This window comes from Bufo bufo, chromosome 6 (genome assembly GCF_905171765.1).
Source record: "Bufo bufo chromosome 6, aBufBuf1.1, whole genome shotgun sequence".
Classification (NCBI taxonomy): Eukaryota; Metazoa; Chordata; class Amphibia; order Anura; family Bufonidae; genus Bufo; species Bufo bufo.
In genome coordinates, this window is record NC_053394.1 from 407,205,287 (window position 1) to 407,223,820 (window position 18,534).

Consider the following 18,534-nt stretch of genomic DNA (forward strand, 5'->3'; position numbering starts at 1 on the left):
TTGCCATTTGGTCAACTAAATTTAGGGGATACTCCCTGAGACTACCCAAGAAAAAAAGCAAGCCTGCCTTACAAATGGGAGGCTAGCGAAGTACCGGAAGCCGCTGCGATTGATAAAAAATATCAAAACTGATTTTTTTATCGCAGCAGCGCTTGAGAAGTGATTGTCACTGCGGCGGGGCGGGCGTGGGTGAACGCACGTGTGGGCGACCGATCAGGCCTGATCGGGCAAACACTGTGTTTTGGGTGGAGGGCGAACTAAGGTGACACTAATACTATTATAGATCTGACTGTGATCAGTTCTGATCACTTACAGATACTATAAAAGTACCAATGCTGATTAGCGATACGCTAATCAGCGAATCAGTGAATGCGGTGCGGTGGGCTGGGCGCTAACCGACGCTAACTACCTAACAAAGGGGCCTAAACTATCCTAAACCTAACCGTCAATACTAGTGAAAAAAAAAGTGACAGTTTACACTGATCACTTTTTTCCCTTTCACTAGGTGATTGACAGGGGCGATCAAGGGGTTAATTGGGGTGATGGGAGGTGATCTGGGGGCTAAGTGTACTGTTTGGTGTACTCACTGTGATGTGTGCTCCTGCTGGGACCAACCGACGAAAAGGACCAGCAGAGGAGCACAGAAGCCATTTAACACCTTATATTTATAAATATAAGGTGTTAGATGGCTTCTGATTCGGATTTTTGAAAATCAACAGCCTGCCAGTGACGATCATTGGTTGGCAGGCTGATGACAAACTTGTCCTCTAACTTTTGCCGGCCCGCGATGCGCATGCGCTGGCCGGCTCTGCCCGAAATCTCACGTCTCGCGAGATGACGCATCGGCGCGTGACTGTGCCTGGGTCAGCCGCCTCCGGAATGCAATCCTGCGTTAGGCGGTCCGGAGGCGGTTAAAATATTTCCCACATTCTGAACATAAATATGGCTTTTCCCCTGTGTGACTTCTATGATGTTTACGAAGAGCTGATTTGTTGATAAAACATTTCCCACATTCTGAACATGAAAATGGCTTCTCCCCTGTGTGAATTCTCTGATGTGTAACAAGATTTTTTTTTTTTAAAGCAAAGCATTTGCCGCACTCTGAACATGAATATGGCTTCTCCCCTGTGTGAACTCTCTGATGTATAACAAGAGATTATTTTTGCTGAAAAGATTTCCTACATTGTGAACATGAATAAGGCTTCACCCCTGTGTGAATTCTCTGATGTGTAACAAGTTCCAATTCATAACTATAACATCTTCCACATTCTGCACATGAAAAAGGCTTCTTCTTTAAGTGAGCTGTTTGACGTTTACCCCTTATGTGACTTTTATTTTGTGTTACAGTGTGTGACGATTTAGAAGATCGGACCTTTTTAAAAGGATCAGATGCCACATTTTTCCTGTGAATGGATATATCTTCGATATTGGCATGTTCTTCATATGTATCTCGTGTGACACCACAAACCTCTACTTTAAAATCAGAAGATATCAGATGTTCCTCTGAGTTCCTGGTACAGTCATCTGCCAAGAATACAAGACATTTTATTATTGGTTGAATAATATAGTGGGAATTTTACCTACGTAATTATACTTTCTTTGAGTCCGAAGGCAGAATAGAAGGGATATTTCAGTCCCAGTACTCCATTCTAGGACCACCCACCTAGAGAATCAAATAACAAACCAATTAACAAGATTGAACACACCTTAGGTAACCTTATATGAGGAAACAGAGTACTGCACCAATTTGTGTAATAACATAGACCAACTCATGCAAGTAAAAATGTTATTGGGAGGGTTAGTGTGCTGCCTTCAGACTCGAAATTTCACGGCGGACGTGCACTCAGACTCACAAATAAACCACCAACCAGGCTCTGGGCGAGAGACAGGGAAAGGGTCACCTCCTAGCTAATCCCTGACCTCTTTCCCTGCACTGCTCAGCCCACATGCAGACCTTGGTGGTAGGTATGATGTGTCCCCGTGCCTGGGCTGAAACACCCTAAATTCCCTGAGATGGTGAAGAGGGGAAATAGGAGCAGCCTTCTCGCACAGAACCTGGATGGGAGAGATGACACAAAACAACCAAACTAAAACCACACTTATCTTTCTGAGCTGGAACAGACAACCTTCCTTCCTAGCTTCCAAGACCACAGTGATTCCTATAATCCGCTCAGAGCACTGGGATGGTGTGCTATTTAAACTAATGACCCCACCCAGTGCACCTGATGAGAGGCGGATCCAGCACGGCTCCAAAACAAACACTAAACTCGTGCTGCTATCCTGGCCGACCTCCGCACATCGTCAGAGCGGGGCATGACACAAAGAAAGTATAATTACGTAAGTAAAATTCCCACTTTCTTCTTCATCCTAAAGCAGCACAGAAGGGATCTAATATAGAAATCAAAGGGGGGGATAGCTTTCTTTTACTGCTGACAATACTGCTGTGCTGAAGGCTGAGTCCCCGGTTTGAGTGTCGAGCCTATAATGCCGAACAAATGTGGAAGATGACGTCCAAGAGGTTGCATTGAAAACGTCTAAAAGATTAACTTGTCTTTCTGCCCAGGACGTTGAAGTCGTTCTGGTGGAATGTGCTTTCAAGTGATTAGGTGTCTTTACCTTCTAAATTATAGGCCTCCAAGATCGTAGTCTTTATCCATCGACACCGAGTGTCCTTTGAAGCTTTCATACCTCTCCTTGGACTGGAGAATAAAACGAATACATTTTATTCTTTCCGAAAATCTTTTACCCTCTCAAGATAGCAAATTAATGCTCTACTAATATCCAGAGTATGGAATTTTCTTTCTTTTTCAGACTTTGGCTCAGTGTAGAAGACTGGAAGAACCGATTCTCTATTAATGTTATTAGAGGAAGCAACTTTTGGTATAAATGGTGGTAAAGTTCTAATTCGGACACCATTAGGCAGAATCTTTAGATACGGTTCTCTTGAGGACAATGCTTGTAACTCCCCTAATCTTTTAGCACATGTGATAGCAATAAGAAAAAGTATTTTGTAGGATAACCAACTGAGATCTATATCAGATATAGGTTTGAGAGGGAGAAACCGTGTTTTGCCTTTTTGGTCTCTGTATTTGTGACGTATCTGTGACACATTTGTTATGATAATAGACTTTTTTGCGTCCCCTGACGAACCTTCTGGATGAGAAGGGGAAACGCGTCGGGACGAATGTTATCATGTTTTGATTAAGTCTGTATATCTATACCTTTCTCGATATTTATCTAACATATACTTAGTGTATACTGAGATCCAGTTCAATTTTCATCGATAAACCACGTATAGATTTTTTAGCTTTAACAAGGGCGTTACAAGGACAGGTAGTCTAGGCATGTGGACAAAGTGCTCCTACCATCCAGGTGCATCTCTGAGCAGAGGATTTCTTGAGGGATATCTAGGGACAGATACTAGGGAACTTGATGTGCTGCCCCCTCTCCTCTATCCTTTAGTATTTACGGTCTACCTGGTCCAGTATAGCTCTTTCTGTGTTTGTCCATGTACCTATTGGTCCCCTGTAAGGGATCCTTGTTTAATGATCTTCAATAAAAGTTATGTTTTAGGTAGTTGTCTTCAGTGATAGGGAGAAACTGTAAGCCTGTTCAGAACCAATGACAAATCCCAGATGGGTACAGGTGGTCTAATGGTTGGTCTCAACTTCTTTAGGGCTTTAAAGAATCTTGCTATCAACGCATCTCCTGCATATAGGCCATCTGTCAAAGCATTAATTGCAGTCATGTGGACCCTCAAAGTATTCCGCTTTAATCCCTTTTGGTGTCCTTCTTGCAAGAATTGTAGAATAGAATTGACAAATATTTGTAACTCTTTCTCTTGTAAACACGATAAAAATTATTTCCATAACTTGTTGTAAACAGTATTCGTAGATTGCTTCCTGGAAGATAATAACGTGATTATGACCTCATCAGATAAGCCTCTTTCTTTTAGTCTTTCCCTCTCAGGTATCAGGCGGTTAAATGTAGCTTGTTCAGCTAAGGATGGTAGAGGTCTCCCTGTAGAAGAAGATCCAGGTACAGAGGCAAAGTCCAGTGATCGTTTTTTGATAGCTGAGACAAGACAGGAAACAAAGCCCTGCAAGGTTAATATGGGGCTACCAGTATCGCTTCTGGTGCTTCCGTGATCAATTTGGTTATGATCTGAGGTAATAGCGGTGTGGGAGGATATAGGTAAACAAACGTGACTCCTGAGTGAACAAAACTTCAATGCTTTTTTGTTGTTCCTCGTTGCAAACAGATCCCATTCTGGACAAACCCATCTCTCCACTATTTGATAGAAGTATTTGGGGTTCAAAGCCCATTCTCCCGGACACACTGTTTCTCGACTGAGATGGTCCGCTGTAATATTCTCGGATCCTCTGATGTGAACCGCGCACCAAACTGTGTAGCACCGGTTCCGCCCAGGCCATGATTCTGCTGCAAATGGCCTGGAGAGACTGGCAACGAGTTCCTCCTTGTTTGTTCATATAGAACGCCAACGTAGCATTGTCCGTCTGCAGGGGAACTGCCTTGTTGTGGAGATAAGGTTCGAAATGTTGCAGGGATTACTGCATAGCTTTCAGTTCCCTGAAGTTCGAGGATCTTTTCATTATGGTCGACGACCACTCCCCTTGAATCCACCGCTTCCTATGCGCGCACCCCATCCTTTGCGAGAAGCATCTGTGGTTATTACAACTTTTTCCATAAAGCGAAAATCTCTTCCTTTGTCCACCAAAGACTTTTTCGAGTTGCACATGATATCTTCATCGTAGATGTTAAGGATTTGGGATTCTTGTCCCAACAATAGAGAATCTCTTTCTGCAAGTCTCTCATATGAGCCTTTGCCCACGGAACCGCTTCTATTGCGGCCGCCAACAATCCTAGGGTGCTCATCGCTGTCCTGATAGATGTCTTTGCTGTAGATATCAAGGCGTGAATTCTTTGGATGATCTGAGACACTTTTTGAGGAGGAAGAAACACCTTCATCAACTCGGAGTCTATCAGAAGAGTCAAAGCAGTGTGCAGATTTGACTTTAGAATTTCTGGGACGCTACTACAAATAACCAGTCGTCCAGATACGGGACTATTCTTAGGCCTTGTATCCTCAGTGCAGCCACCAGAACCACAACAATCTTTGTAAAAATACGAGGAGCTGGAGACAGCCCAAACGGGAGTGCCTTGAACTGATAATGCCACGTCTGATGATGAGTCTTGATCGCTACTCTCAAATATTTTCTTCAATCTCTGTGGATTGGTACATATAGGTACGCATTCTTTAGATCTATAGACGCCATCACTTCTCCGGTTTGCAGGATGCTTAGGACGGATCTTATGTTGTCCATTTTGAACTTCAATTTCTTTAAATGATTGTTCAGAAACCTCAGGTCTATGATGAGGCGCCACTTGCCCTCTAGCTTGGGTACTGGAAAGATTCTCAAATAAACGCCTGAAAACTCTTCTTCTTCTGGAACTCTTTCCAGCACGCCCATCTGTAGAAACTCCTGAAGAAGTGGCATAATTCTTATATCTTCCGTAGTATTTACTAGGAATCTTTATCTTGGAAGACGATTGAATTCAAAAGAATAACCGTTCTTGATGAGATTCAAAACCCAACTGTCTGACGTGACACCTTCCCATATTGTGCAAAAGTTTCTCAACCTCGTGCCCACAGTGACAGGCCTGATGTCAGAATTTTGAGCTGGGGGCAGGGGTATCTGAGGGTTTCTTCTTTCCTTTATCTTGGTAACGGGAAAAAAACCTTCTTTCTGGTGGCTCCTGCGTATTACGTCCACGAAAGGAAGACCTTCCCCTTTGGCTACAAAATCTTGAGGATCTAAAAGTCTGGGGGAATGCCAATGCTTTCTCCTTTTTATTCTCTTCCAGGATCTTGTTTACCTGGTTCAAAGGGAAGAGAACAAAAATTAGCTTTGGAGGCAGAGTCTCCCGTCCAAGGCTTCAACCATATTGCTCTTCTGGTTAAATTTGCTAAAGCAATGTTTTTAGCTGTGATTCTTATTACGTCCAGAGAAAAATCGCAAAGAAACTCTGCGGCTGTTTTCAAAGACGATACTTGGTCTGATAGCTCCTGTCTTGATACTCCTGCTTGGATATCTCTTGAAAGCTCACTAAGCCAGACCCTCAATGCTCTCGCAACCGGAAACGAAGACATTCCCCCTTTTTGCAAACAGGCAAGATTACAATGAGATATTTTAAGGAAGGTGTCAGTCTTCCGATCTATCGGGTCTTTTAGTAAAGAAGAATCTTCTGAGGGAAAAAAAGACCTTTTTGACAAACGTGCAAACGCTGGGTCAATTTTTGCCGGCAATTCCCATTCTTCAGAAGCTGCTGAATCTAGCTTGTACAGGGAGGACCTAAGTCCAGGCGCTTTTCTGGTCTCTTCCACTCTTTCTCCATAATAGTTTTTAAACTGGGTGAGCCGGAAAAACTTTGGATTTCTTCTTGGGAAAGTAATACAAACTTCCTTTATCCTAAACTGACTCCTCTTCCTCATTAGTTTCAAGACACCGCTTCACTCGTTTTATCAGCTTCTCTGCTGAATCCTTCTTTAATAGAAAAAATTCTTCACTGCCCGCATCTGAGTCAGAAGATAAATCAGAATAAGAATAAGCTGCTGAGGAAAGAGACATTTCATCTGTATCTTGGTGACGATGATGGATTATTTTCCCGTTAGGGACAGAAGTAGAAGCAACCTTCTGCATATTCTCCCTGAACCAGGCAAAACATTTTTTTGCTTCTTCTGCTAATCCCTTTTGCGGATTATAGTCATTACAAATGTTAGACACTGCTTCCGGCGTTAAGAGTTGAAGACACGTAATACACAAATTAGCTGCAGCAGGCTGCGGAACAGGAGTGCGAAATTTTTCTGCACATAAATCACAGATGTCCTCTGGAATTGGCAATTTGCATCCTGCACAAATACGGTGCTTAGATTTTTGCTTTCTTTTCCTCTGATAATCTTTATGGCTCGACATCTGAAATAAGAAAAAATTGAATCAATATAAAGTTTGTGTAGCATATACAGTGGCGGAAATAATTATTTGACCCCTCACTGATTTTGTAAGTTTGTCCAATGACAAAGAAATGAAAAGTCTCAGAACAGTATCATTTCAATGGTAGGTTTATTGTAACAGTGGCAGATAGCACATCAAAAGGAAAATCGAAAAAATAACTTTAAATAAAAGATAGCAACTGATTTGCATTTCATTGAGTGAAATAAGTATTTGAACCCTCTAACAAAAAAAGACTTAATACTTGGTGGAAAAACCCTTGTTTGCAAGCACAGAGGTCAAACGTTTCTTGTAATTGATGACCAAGTTTGCGCACATTTTAGGAGGAATGTTGGTCCACTCCTCTTTGCAGATCATCTCTAAATCCCTAAGGTTTCGAGGCTGTCTCTGTGCAACTCTGAGCTTGAGCTCCCTCCATAGGTTTTCGATTGGATTAAGGTCCGGAGACTGACTAGGCCACTCCATGACCTTAATGTGCTTCTTCTTGAGCCACTCCTTTGTTGCCTTTGCTGTATTTTTTGGGTCATTGTCGTGCTGGAACACCCATCCACGACCCATTTTCAGTTTCCTGGCAGAGGGAAGGAGGTTGTCGCTCAGGATTTCACGATACATGGCTCCGTCCATTTTCCCGTTTATGCGAATAAGTTGTCCTGTGCCCTTAGCAGAAAAACACCCCCAAAGCAAAATGTTTCCACCCCCATGCTTGACGGTGGGGACGGTGTTTTGGGGGTCATAGGCAGCATTTTTCTTCCTCCAAACACAGCGAGTTGAGTTAATGCCAAAGAGCTCTATTTTGGTCTCATCAGACCACAGCACCTTCTCCCAGTCACTCTCTGAATCATTCAGGTGTTCATTGGCAAACTTCAGACGGGCCTGCACATGTGCCTTCCTGAGCAGGGGGACCTTGCGAGCCCTGCAGGATTTTAATCCATTGCGGTGTAATGTGTTTCCAATGGTTTTCTTGGTGACTGTGGTCCCTGCTAATTTGAGGTCATTAACTAACTCCTCCCGTGTAGTTCTAGGATGCTTTTTCACCTTTCTCAGAACCATTGACACCCCACGAGGTGAGATCTTGCGTGGAGCCCCAGAGCGAGGTCGATTGATGGTCATTTTGTGCTCCTTCCATTTTCGAACAATCGCACCAACAGTTGTCACCTTCTCTCCAGCTTCTTGCTAATGGTTTTGTAGCCCATTCCAGCCTTGTGCAGGTCTACAATTTTGTCTCTGACATCCTTGGACAGCTCTTTGGTCTTTCCCATGTTGGAGAGTTTGGAGTCTGCTTGATTGATTGATTCTGTAGACAGGTGTCTTTTATACAGGTGACTAGTTAAGACAGGTGTCCTTAATGAGGGTGACTAATTGAGTAGAAGTGTCTAACCACTCTGTGGGAGCCAGAACTCTTAATGGTTGGTAGGGGTTCAAATACTTATTTCACTCAATGAAATGCAAATCAGTTGCTATCTTTTATTTAAAGTTATTTTTTCGATTTTCCTTTTGATGTGCTATCTGCCACTGTTACAATAAACCTACCATTGAAATGATACTGTTCTGAGTCTTTTCATTTCTTTGTCATTGGACAAACTTACAAAATCAGTGAGGGGTCAAATAATTATTTCCTCCACTGTACATATATGCCTCAGAAGGAAGATCTACCTTAGGCAAACCCGGACTCAGCTGCCAGGCACATCAGCGGCGTGCCGCAGGCAACTGAGGCTTTTATATGGATAATCAGAATATACCCCGATTTATCCACACCCCCAACAAAGAGCGTCATGAGCCAGCCTCCAGAGGAGGAAAGGAGAAAAACGCACATGCACACGGAGGCCAGAGCCTAGGCAGGAGCTGAATATCAAACTTAGAGCGTGCGCGGAAGAGAGCGCTCATCGCATCTACCAGGAAACCTTAAGTGTACTTGGTCCAAGCAGCACAATTATAAGCCAGGCACTGGACTGGCAAAACAGCACGCTTACCTACTTACAGCACCGCTGTCAACTGAGTCCTTCTTACGGGACCCAGGTCAGCCAGGCAACCGAACTGGACTTAGACAGGGGACCTGGTACAGGCATTACCAGGCAAACGCACTGGCAAGCAAAAAAAGCCACAATGCACTATACCAGGTCTGGGACAGAAATACACTAGCCACAAAGATGGAGCCTGAACAACACAAGGCCCAAAGTCCACTACTAGGTTGGTAGCAAGGTGAGGAACACACCTGCCGGAGTGAAGGACTGGAAAAAACACGAATTGGTGCAGTACTCTGTTTCCTCATAGAAGGTTACCTAAGATGTGTTCAATCTTGTAAATTGGTTTGTTATTTGATTCTCTAGGTGGGTGGTCCTAGAATGGAGTACTGGGACGGAAATGTCCCTTCTGTGCTGCTGTAGGACGAAGAAGAAAACCATAAACTACTATTGATATTCTATAACATTTCTATATAAAATAAACTCCATAGAAATTACCAGTCATGGAGAAGAATTCAAGTATCAATTGACTAAAATGGTGGTGATAAAAACAGATCATAAGAGCAGACTCATACACAAATAGAAAAGGCTGGGCCCCATAGCAAATTTTTGAATATATACACATGGTGGTATCGGGGAAAGCAGTGGATTGTTCTGATAAAGTGGTTCAAAACTTCTCCCTTTTTCAGGAGCAGCAGCAGTACAGTGTGGAACAGACAAGGCAGTAGATGTGCGGCTGTGTAGGGGTAGTCGTAGTGGCAGCCAGGAAAGTAGTAGCTGTGGTAGCAGCAATACAGTATGTGTCACGGCCCCTTCCATGACAGAGGTGAGAAGATCTGAGAGACTGGCGGCACATGAGGGTATCTGGAAGTCTCTCTGTTTTCTCCTTGCAGTGTTGTTGTTTGGTAATGACCACACCTCTTGTCAGGTGCAGCTTGTGGTCATTACTAAGGATCTATTTAGTTCTGACTCACAATGCTTACCATGCGGTTGATATTTTCTGCTGAAGTTTGTTGAGCTGGTGTGTTGTCTTTTGGACCTCCTGCTCCTCCATTCTTCTTTAAGCTAAGTGCATTTTGTTTCTAGGCCTCAGGCAGACGCTGGTTCCTTCATCTGGGAAGGAACCAGTAGCCTCATTCCCTGCCACCACTCCTAGGGCTTTCAAGGGTCTCCTGGGCTTAGGTTCCGGTGTATGAGTATTCCCACCTTCAGGGTCTACTCATATTGGTAGAAGTCAGGGAGAGGTCTAGGTACTCCTAGGAGGTCACCATCCCTCTCCCTTAGCTTTGAGGTCTTGACTCTGGTCTATTGCCTTCTGTGTGTTTTCTGGTGTTTTCCCCTCCCCAGTACTTGTGACAGTATGGACAGTATGACAGGAAGACAGACCGCACCAGTGGCATCATTGGACCGGCAATAAATAGTCACTGTCAGCAATGCCAGATCTATTTATTGGTATCCGACGGAGGTGTGTGAAAATCCTCCCAGATCCACAAGCCTCATTCTTTTTCCCATATGTAATGTCTTTCAGACTTGTGGAATGCAATTTTGTCTGCTTTGGTGTGACAATGCCACCTGTCACACTGAATACCCCATCTGATAATACACTGGAGGCCGGAAAAGACAGCACACAGATATCAAACTGGGCCAGTTCCAGTCACTCTTCCAATCTGCCTCCCCAGAAGACCATGGGGTCAGGGAACATGCTATGTGAAGGAGAAAGGGCACAGTCTACATATGACGGATCCTGGCTGCTCAGGTGATGTGTATCCTTATACTGATGTGTGTCAGGTTAATGCAGTACTTAAAAAAACAGTTCCAAAACGTAGTGGTTGCCCCAGCAGAGAGGGTGGAGGTCAAAGACTCAGCACGCAGAGGGGCTTCCTGGTCAGACAAATGCAGGTATCAGTAAAAACTTCTCCCATTTTTCTTTGATAGCAACGGGCTAAAAGCAAGGCAATCCAGTAGTCTTCACTTTACTTAATGCTAAGGATGTGCTTGTCAGCGGTTAAGCAACCAAGCATGCAGCCTGCTTGCTATGTTCACCGGCATTTGTGAAGACCCAGTTCTTTCAGGCTCCATTCCTCCACTGTGATAGTAATAGCCAATGTCATCAGTAGAGATGAGCGAATTTTTTTTTTGATTTGGCTACTTCAACCTCTTCGCATGGAAATGGATGACGTATGTTTCCCCCTTCCCCCTTCATTTCAGGGAAAATTGATTAGTTGCCATGAAGTGTGAGGAAATTCGGCTTTGTGGCAAATCAAATTTTTCCTGAAATTCGTATCTTAGTCAATTCGTTTGACTTCAATTCACAAAACACTAGTTGTCAGCATCATCATCATCAGCATGTCTATTATAACGAGTGTCAGTTTTGTTCTCTAGCTGTGCTTTCGAAAATTCCATGTCCCCTTGCACCACCAACTCCTCCTCCAGTCATAGCTTCTTATCCTTCTTTATGAGAATTCATCCATACAGATCTGCAACAGCCCCATTGCAATGAGCAAGCTATGGAAGTTCTTCTTCCATCAGTCCTTGTTGCATCAGGGTTATCCTTTGCCCTGGTATAAATATAGTGACATAGTTGATGACACTGTTGTCTCTCTATAATCTTGTGGCCTTTTCGAAGGTAACATCCAAGTGGGGAAAATGCAAATCTCCTCCAGCAACTGTCTTGATTAAAATAAAACTTTATCCAAAAATTTTTAAAATCTCATGCAGCACAACCAGTCCCAGCAAACAGTACAGTCCCAAATTAGTAAAAGCACCTAGTGGGGCTTGAGTATTTTGGAATCAGTTGGATTTTAATCAAGACAAATGCTGGAGGAGACTTATGGTTTTCATACTTTGATGCTACTTTTATGATTTGGAGCTGATACAGAGTTGTCATTTCATGCACCATCTTTGGACGGGGGATATGTACTTAGACTAGGGACTTGGTGATGAGCTGGATGCTTGTTTTATATCTTTCCTTATTGGCTTCTTCAAATGGCCGAAGCATGCGTCCCTCCTGAGCTGCCACTGACTGAGCTCAAAATAATACATGCTCCCTGATGTGGTGGTCTCGTGCGTGATGTAATCACTGACTGCTGTAAAGACACACTGAATATGCAAGGTGGAATTCCAGCAAGTTGGAATGTCTCAGATCCAATGGTGCAAAAGCAGACCATTTTGTTGCCGTAAACCGAGGAGTGAGACACATAAGAATCTCTGAAGCAGGAATGTGTTAGTTCCACCAAATGCTGCATAGTCACAATGGTCCTGCCATTGTTGCTGACTATGTTTCTCAGTCATAGTTGTCGGAGAGAAATTTACCATCATTCCAGACACTCATAGCTATTACTTCACAGCCTATCAAGGGTATTCTTTAATTTGCGTGCATGTCTCTATTTTCTGCATTGTTTCGACACAGTAACTTGATATGACCCTAATCAGATTTAATATTTAATTAATCCCAAAACTGGGTGAAGACTTTCCCTCAAAGAAATCAGCTTCATTCACATAGTTCTGCTTCATGTACATAATCCAGGTATACTTTTTGAATCTACAGTATATAGCAAGTTATTTTAGTGGTCCTTGCCATTTCAATTCCTTGTAATGTAGTTGATTATCGATGTCTGATACCTTTCATTCCTGAAGTAACTGTAGATGCATACTGGACACTGAAGTCTTTAGGTGGGGCTAGGAGGAGCCCAGAGACTAGGAATAGGAATCAGCTGAGTGTCATGTTGGGGACTGGTTGATGTGGAGCTCACTCATTTGTTGACGGCTTTGGGTGTCTGTTACTTACGTTACTCTGTCAGTAATCTTTGTCTATATAGCTTATATCATAGTTTAGTTATGCATCTAAATCATGTTAAGTATAATTTTCCAGAATTTTAACATTCCTTATAATAAATGAGTCAGCATGTAGTATCACTTATAACACTACTTCATTTCCATCCGTATTCAGTTAGAATTTTAGCTGAATCGGTTAATGTAACGCTGAAAAAACTGACAGAAGACATAAAATTGTACTATACAGTGAAGGAGCAGGACCTGTTGGTCTAATACTCACGTGGGTCGTTATCTGTAGGAATGTCCTCTATGCTCTGCTCATCGCCCCTCACATATGTCTCTGTAGGATTAATATTGTTCTGATCTTCACCCGGATTCACATGCTGTGAAACAAATATTGTAGAAGTCATCAGACGGTTGGAGAAGTCGTGTGGAAAGTTTTATAATATCAGAAAAGGTCAGCAATTAGAATAACAATCTGACCGGACAGCAGAAGTTATCTGGCCCAAATATATGCAGGTCTAAATCCAATCTGATTGTGTCACCGCCAGTTCTGTGAGAAGGTCTGGCAGACGTTCTTCTCTACCTCTTGTATGATGTTCTTTGTTTTGGTTTCACTTTCTCATCTCCTTTCCTTCTGCCAGGTGTCACTTATTTAGACTAATCGTCTTCCTTTATATTCCCTCCCATACTGCCTCACTTTGCGGTTTATACTACTTCCTGGATGAAGTGTTCACTGCTGGAGGCTGCTTCTGCTGTTTGCTCAGATAAGTCCTTTACTTTATTGTGTTTCCTTGCTGGCTTGATTCTAGGTGACCCTGACTCTGTTCGTATTAAGTGCAGGGAGTCGGTGGTCGTGTCCCCTCACTATTATAGGGTTTTCAGGTGTCACACAGACTTAGGTACGTGGGCATGCAATCGTCTACCATTGAGACCCTTGCATGGGCATAGCAGTCAGGGAGAGCTCTAAGGGTTTTATAGGGCTCACCTATAAGCTCCTTAGTTTGGGATCAAGCAAGTCACTCGTTTATTCATAAGTTCCAGCTATCTGCAAACTTCATCTGTGACATTATAAACCGCCATAACCGTCTTGAGCATGGATCCGGTTTCAGCCTTGATTGACCGCATGCAAGGTCTTTCGCTGGAGGTAGAAGATCTCCGTAAAACTGTGTCTCAGTTTCAGGTGAACGGTTCTGCTGGCATTCATAGGGTTTGTTCCGAGCCTAAGATCTCGCTTCCGGATACGTTCTCCGGGGGTAGAGTAGAATTTAGTTCGCTTTAGAGAGGCTTGCAAACTCCATTTTCGCCTACTTCCCCATTCCTCTGGTGATGAGGAGCAGAGGGTTGGGATCATCATCTCACTGCTAAGGGATAACGCTCAGTCTTGGGCCTTTCTGCTGCCGGTGGGGGCACGGCCCCTCCGATCGGTGGATGAATTTTTTGTAGCCCTGGAGCAGATATTACCGTATTGTATTGCTCTGGCTGAATCTAAACTGCTTCTTTTATGCCAGGGTATACAGTCCGCAAAGATATATTGTTCTGAATTTCGGAGATGGGCAGCTGATACTGGATGGAATGATGCTGCACTCCGAAGTCAATTTTGCCATGGTCTTTCAGAAAGATGCATTCGCTTTTCATGAGAGACCAGCGTCGTTAGAGTCAGCCATGTCTCTAGCTGTTCGTATTAACAGGCGTCTTAGAGAGAGAGAGAGTGGAGACTACTCTTTCCTGTCATATTCAGCCCAAGGACAGTGGGGCTGTCTCATTCAGTGCGCAGTGGTCTCAGTGTGTCTCAATCCCCTCTGAGGAGGAGGCCATGCAGCTGGATTTGCCTGCTGCCTCTGATAGTAGAGGATTCAGCTCTCAGAGGAGGGTTTGTTTCTGATGTGGGGGTATAAATCATTTAGCTAATGTTTGCCCCTCTAGGAGATTTATGAAGTTTTCTGAGGGTAATAAAAACAAAACAAAACAAAAAAACCTCTAAAACCTTTCCATTTGCTACTATTGGCAAGGTTGATGCAAAAATTGAAGGTTTGCCGTTTGCTTGTAGTTCCTGTTTTCTCCTACCTGCCAGGGTGGCGCTAGACAGCAAGAACATTGTTTGTAGAGCAGCTGTCAATCTTATTGATAATCAATTTGCAACAACGCATGGTTTGCAGGTATGCACTTTGGAAAAGGATATACCTGTTTTTGCTATCGATTCCGCTCCACTTTCTCAAAGATCGTTAAAGGGCGTAGTTCACAATATCCGTTTGATTATGGGTGACGCTCATGTTGAGGATATGTCATGTTTCGTCTTAAGCGGATTACCTACTCCTCTAGTGTTGGGGCTACCCTGGCTCACTAAACATAACCCCACCATTGATTGGCAAGCCGGGCAAATAAATGGTTGGAGTGACTTTTGCAGAGAGAATTGCTTCACGGCATCTCTTTCAGAGGTTTCTACCAAGACTGTGCCATCTTTTCTCTCTGAATTTTTGGATGTATTTTCCGAGAGTGGTGTCCAGGAGTTGCCCCCTCACCGGGAGTACGACTGCCCTATTAATCTCATCCCAGGCGCCAAGCTGCCAAAATCACGACTATACAATCTCTCCAAACCTGAAAGAGTCGCTATGCGTACTTATATCTCTGAGAGCCTGAGAAAGGGACACATCCGACCCTCGAAGTCACCTGTTGCCGCTGTTTTTTTTTTTGTTAAGGAAAAAGATGCTTCTTTAAAGGGGTTATCCCATCATAATGATCACTGTTAAATCTGTTAATGATTTGACAGTGATCATTTTTGTAAATATACTTTATTAACAAATTCCCACTGATTAGGAGAAAATTCATCCCCACTTACCTTATTGTTGTGACTCGGTCTCCCCTGGTTACGACCACCGCTCTTCCGCAAGATCCCGATGGTCGCGCTTGCCCAGAAGACTTCTTCTTTTCTCCCGGCCGGGCCACTCGCTGTCCTGAACGCGCACGCTGCCGCGCATGCGCGACGGTGACTTCTTCCCGGCCAGAATAGTACAGAGCTGCGAACGCGCACGCCGGCTCTGTACTATACTGGCCAGAAATAAGTCACATTGCGCATGCGCGGCAGCGTGCGCGTTCAGTCCAGCGCGCGGCCCGGCCGGGAGAAGACTTCAATCAAGATGAAGCCCGCCCCCAGCCAGAATCCAGGAAGTGAACGCGCGGTGGCAGCAGGTAAGTATGAAACTGCTAAGTGGGATAACCCCTTTAAGACCTTGTCTGGATTTCAGGGAGCTTAACCGTATCACGATTCGTGACCCTTATCCGCTTACTCTGATCCCGGACCTGTTTAACCAGATTGTTGGGGCTAAAGTTTTTTTTAAGTTGGATTTAAGAGGGGCATACAACCTAGTCAGGGAAGGGGACAAATGGAAGACGGCCTTCAATACCCCTGAGGGTCATTTCGAGAATTTTGTTATGCCCTTTGGTTTGATGAATGCTCCGGCCGTCTTCCAACATTTTGTGAACAGCATTTTTTATCATTTAATGGGGAAATTTGTACTGGTGTATCTAGATGACATTTAGATTTTTTCTCCTGATTTCAAGACTCATCGGGACCACTTACGTCAGGTCTTGCTAATTCTGCGGGAGAATAAATTGTATGCTAAACTGGAAAAATGTGTGTTTGCGGTTCCAGAGATTCAATTTCTTGGTTTTCTTCTCTCCGCTTCTGGTTTTCGGATGGACCCTGAGAAGGTCCGCACTGTGCTTGATTGGGAGCTTCCTGAGAATCAGAAGGCGCTGATGCGTTTTTTAGGTTTTGCCAATTATTACAGAAAGTTCATTTTGAATTATTCCTCTGTTGTTAAGCCACTCACTGATATGACTAAAAAGGGGGTGGATTTTTCCTCGTGGTCGATAGATGCGCTTAAAGCCTTTTCTAGTATTAAAGAGAGTTTTGCTTCCGCTCCCATTTTGGTACAACCTGATGTCTCTCTACCTTTTATTGTTGAGGTGGATGCTTCTGAGGTGGGTGTGGGTGCGGTCTTATCTCGGGGTCCCTCTCCTGCCAAATGGCGACCGTGTGCCCTTTTCTCAAGGAAACTATCCTCTGCAGAGAGAAACTATGATGTGGGAGATAGGGAGTTGTTGGCCATCAAATTAGCTTTTGAGGAATGGCACTATTGGTTAGAGGGAGCCAGACACCCTATTACTGTGTTTACCGACCATAAGAATCTGGCCTACTTGGAATCGGCCAAGCGTCTGAACCCGAGACAGGCCAGATGGTCTTTGTTCTTTTCTAGGTTTAATTTTGTTGTTACATTCCACCCTGGGATTAAAAATGTGAAGGCGGATGCCCTGTCATGTTGTTTTCCAGGAGGGGGGAAACTTTGAAGACCCTGGTCCCATTTTGGCTGAAGGGGGGGTCGTCTCTGCTCTTTATCCTGATTTGGAGGCAGAGGTTCAGGCAGCCCAGGCAGAGGCTCCCGATCTTTGTCCTCCTGGGAGGTTGTTTGTGCCTCTCGCTTTACGACACAAGGTTTTTAAGGAGCACCACGATACGGTCCTTGCTGGGCACCCAGGGAGTAGAGCCACAGTGGATCTTATTGCTCAGAGATTCTGGTGGCCGGCTTTTCGCAAGACGGTTGAGGGTTTTGTGGCAGCCTGGGAGACCTGCGCTCTTGCCAAGGTCCCTCATTCACGACCATCGGGTTCTCTCCTCCCGTTACCCATTCCTTCCCGTCCTTGGACTCATCTGTCCATGGACTTCATTACGGACCTGCCTCGTTCCTCGGGAAAGACTGATTCTGGTGGTAGTGGACCGTTTTAGCAAAATGGCACATTTAATTCCATTTCCTGGGTTACCCAATGCTAAGACGCTGGCGCAAGCGTTTGTTGATCATATTGCTAAATTGCATGGCATTCCTTCAGACATCGTTTCTGATAGGGGCACGCAATTTGTTTCCAGATTCTGGAAGGTCTTCTGTTCTCGCTTAGGGGGTTCGGTTGTCGTTCTCTTCTGCTTTTCACCCGCACTCGAATGGTCAGACCGAACACGTCAGTCAGAATCTGGAGACATATCTGCGCTGTTTTGTGGCGGAGAATCAGGAGGATTGGTATTCTTTTTTGTCCCTTGCTGAGTTTGCTTTAAATAACCAATCGCCAGGAGTCCTCTGATAAGTCACCATTTTTTGGTGGATATGGGTTTCATCCGCAGTTTGGGACATTCTCTGGTGAGGGGTCTTCTGGTTTACCTGATGAGGAGAGATTTTCCTCGTCTTTGTCATTTATTTGGCAAAAGATTCAGGGAAATCTGAAAAGGATGAGTGAGAGATATAAGCGTGTGGCGGATAAGAGACGTGTGCCTGGTCCGGACCCGAATGTGGGTGATCTGGTGTGGTTGTCTTAAAAGAATATCAAACTGAAGGTTCCCTCCTGGAAGTTGGATCCTAAGTTTATTGAGCCTAACAAGATCTTGTCAGTCATCAATCCCGTTGCCTTCCGTCTTGATCTTCCTCAGACTTGGAAGATCCATAATGTTTTTCACAAGTCCCTATTAAAACCTTATGTCCAACCCACTGTACCCTCCTCCTCCGATTATTGTTGATGGTAATCTTCAATTTTAGGTCTCTAGGATTGTGGATTCTCGCATTATCAGCGGTTCTTTTCAGTACCTCGTTCATTGGGAGGGTTATGGTCCTGAGGAGAGGGATGTGGGTCCCAGTGGCGGACATTAAGGCCAGTCGTCTCATCAGGACTTTCCATAGGTTTCATCCTGAGAAGGTGGGCTCTGAGTGTCCAGAGTCCACCCG

The 18,534-nt window shown here is 44.2% G+C and overlaps 1 long non-coding RNA gene across 1 annotated transcript; it reads right to left on the minus strand.

The window, feature by feature from the left end:
• Positions 1–1,403: 1,403 nt before the first annotated feature.
• On the minus strand, positions 1,404–13,105 carry LOC121004580. The gene is made up of 2 exons (XR_005779776.1): positions 13,047–13,105; positions 1,404–1,524 (listed from the first exon to the last, which is right to left on the minus strand). It is a non-coding gene; the product is annotated as an uncharacterized LOC121004580 (long non-coding RNA).
• Between the last annotated feature and the right edge of the window lie 5,429 nt (positions 13,106–18,534).